The sequence below is a fragment of the Apis dorsata genome, unplaced genomic scaffold (assembly GCF_000469605.1).
Source record: "Apis dorsata unplaced genomic scaffold, Apis dorsata 1.3 scaffold_295, whole genome shotgun sequence".
Classification (NCBI taxonomy): domain Eukaryota; kingdom Metazoa; phylum Arthropoda; class Insecta; order Hymenoptera; family Apidae; genus Apis; species Apis dorsata.
Window position 1 is genome coordinate 1,057,323 of NW_006263570.1, and position 3,228 is coordinate 1,060,550.

Genomic DNA, 3,228 nt, shown 5'->3' on the forward strand with positions numbered 1-3,228 from the left:
TTGTGGTCGATCCTCCTTGTCGATAGAATCGCGACAGGTGGCGAATGCCTAGATAGCCCAAGCGGTTCGGTGGTCACTCTGTCCATCGCCAAAGAATAGCAAGTCAAGGTCAGTTTCTGCGACCGGATGCAGCGGCCTAGCCTCGTTCGACCAATCTCTTCGCTCTGTGCATCCGCTTTTGCGCCGCGCGATTCCGATACGCTTCAATGATGTCGATTCGCCTCTCTTTCGCCGAGATCCGAAATCCAAAATCCGTTCGTCTTAATCCATAGCTGTGATGAGAAACGAAAATGGCCAATTCTCCCTTTTTATAAAGAAAAAATTTAAATATTTTTTATAAAGAAAATGTTGCGATATTATATCTTCATTTTAGTATGATTGATCGAAAATTTTTAGGTTAGAAATATCGTGTGTCCAATTGTAACAATTGTTTCATATATACGTTGATTGTTAATAAATTCAGAGAAGGATAAAATTTATGAATATGAAAGTAACACTTTCATTCGTTTAAAATTATTTATCTTACTGGAATCGTAAAAGTGAATATAATTTTTTCAATAAAATAAAATAAAAGAAAAATTTAAAAACTTACTGTTACGAATAAATATTATATTAAATTAAATAAATTATATATTCTCCCTCTCTTTCTCTGGCATTTTTACATCGATTTACGTTTTTGAAAGAAAAGAGTATGGAGGTTGTATCAATTCGTTGTTAAATATCGAAATTAAAATATTAAATATTATTGGATATTATATTACTCAACTTATATTTTAAATGCACACTCACGAGGATTTCAAGAGCAATCATCCCAATCTAGATCGCGCCATAATTTTCGACGCACCCTATATATCGTTTTGCATCGATCAGTGCCACGAGCATCTTGCAGGACGTAAGGTTCAAATTACAGGAACGATCGTATCCTTTGAAACACTGTATCTTCTTCGCCAGTTTTATTTTCCAATTATTTCTGCCTTCACCGCAATTCATGCGCCCTGTAGTCATCTTTTATTGGCTGCTCCTTAAAACGAGTGAAAGTGTTGCACGATATCGTTAGAAATTTCGAACCCTAATTTTTCTTCATACTTTGTACGTTTTTGAAAAATGAACCAATTAAATGAATAAGTACCTATCGAACAAAAATCTTTCACGGTATAATTTTATTGAACATAATTAACGAGGGTTCTGCAGTGTTTCAACGATCGGATACAAATTTGGTAATCGAAATTATGCTCGAAGTTTTATGATAAATAAAGTTTTTATCCTCTAGTGGTTTATAAATATATTAAAATTGGAAAATTATCTTTATTATTAAAAGCATAACACAATTAAAAAAATTTTAGGAGTTTCATATTTCGAACATATTTTTTTTATAGCTATTTATCATTTTTCATTGGTAAATTCTAAAAATTTAAAAGCATTACAAAATCTTGTAAAAAAAAAAATATAAATATATTAAAATTTGAGAAATATTTTACTTAATTATTTAATAATTAACTAAAATACTATGCATCTATATACAAAGTTGATAATTTAAAATATAGAAGAATGAAAGAATTAATTAAAAATATACATTAATAAATAATCTAATATATATACAATTCTCTAATATATGGAAAATATAATAAAATAAAATAAAATAGCTAAAATAAGAAAAAAATTCAATGCAAACATACTAATATATAATATCTCATTTTTGAATTACAACCAGTTTGAGTTATTCCAAATAAGTTGTAAAAATTAGATTTCTTTTCAAATTCTTATCTGCTTACGTGAAACATATCTAATATTATAGAAAATAATAACTCATTCAACTATTTTTCATACGAAATTTTATCATTCAGATACTTCAATCTCAATCTCACACCAACCTAACACCAAAATATAATAATTTCACTTTACTTCCCTCGACAATTCCCTTAATCCCAAAAAAACATTCCCAAAAATCCCATTTATATTCCAAAATTTCCAAATTTCCACCGCTTTCAAACCCTTAACCCAAAACCGTCCCCAAAAAACGGTCCCACCCTCGGCTTGGCAATAAAGTCATTTCAATGCACGATCCTCTAATTAGTCCACGGCCCGTATCATTAACTCTGCGAACTCTGGGGTGCAGGGCTTAGCTGTTATTAAGGCGAAACCGAAAAAGAAATGGAGGCAAGGGGTCCGTATGATCGATCACCTGTACGATCGCGGCGTCCGAACGATCGGCCCATTATGCCACGCAAATGGCATCGCTTGGCGCAGAGACAGGAAGCGGCTACAGAGAGAGGTGCCTTCCAGCCTCCTCTCTCTCTCTCTCTCTCTCTCTTTCTCTCTCTCCTTCTCTCTCATCCCTTTTCAACGGCCGCACAGAGAGCATCGCCTTCTCGCTCGCGCGCGACCGACGACACGAGTGAATCTAGTCTGTATATGGTCGGGCCCAGTCCGTCTGGCCGGCGTCCAGTCAATGGACGTGATTCACTGTTCGCCGACGGAATCTCAGGCAGACGGACGAACGTATGTATGTATGTATGTATGTATGTATGGATGGTCGAGTGGAGAAGGGGGTCGAGAGGAGAGGAACCGAGGAAGAGATACGACACGATCGCCGCCGAAGACCTTAGACCGGTGGCGCAGGTACGGATATCACTCACTCAGGAACCGAACCGATCAATTGTTTCTCGAAAATTTATTCCTTCGCTCATTCGTAACACTCGCTCGATCCATTTTCGGGTATGATGGGTGCAAGGGACAATGGTAGAAGTTTTGGAAGATTCGTTTTGGAGATTCATCGTTATTCGGATTTGGAATGGTTTTTCTTGTTTTTTTAACTTTGTTTGCGTAAATAGGTATTTTTTAGGTATTTCAATCAAAGAAGGACCGATGATAGGAATATTGGAAGGCTAGTATTGGTTTTTATTTGTTTTAGAAAATTTTTAAATTCTTTGCGAATGAAATATTTTTCAACTTCTTTCTAAATATAATAGTAGAATTTTGAATAATTTGTTTTAATCGTGCTAAAAAAAAATTGTTTCTTTTGTTGCATCTATCCTTGGATCTATTTTAGATAAAATGATAGATGGAAATTTTATGGAAAATGTAGAAGAACAATATTTGAAAAATTCATTTCTAATTAAATTCTATTAATGGAACACAATAACAGAAATGAACTAATTTTGATACAACTCGTATACACGTTTGAGTATCCATTCGAGCGTCATAAAAAAAAAAAAAAAAAAAAAAAAA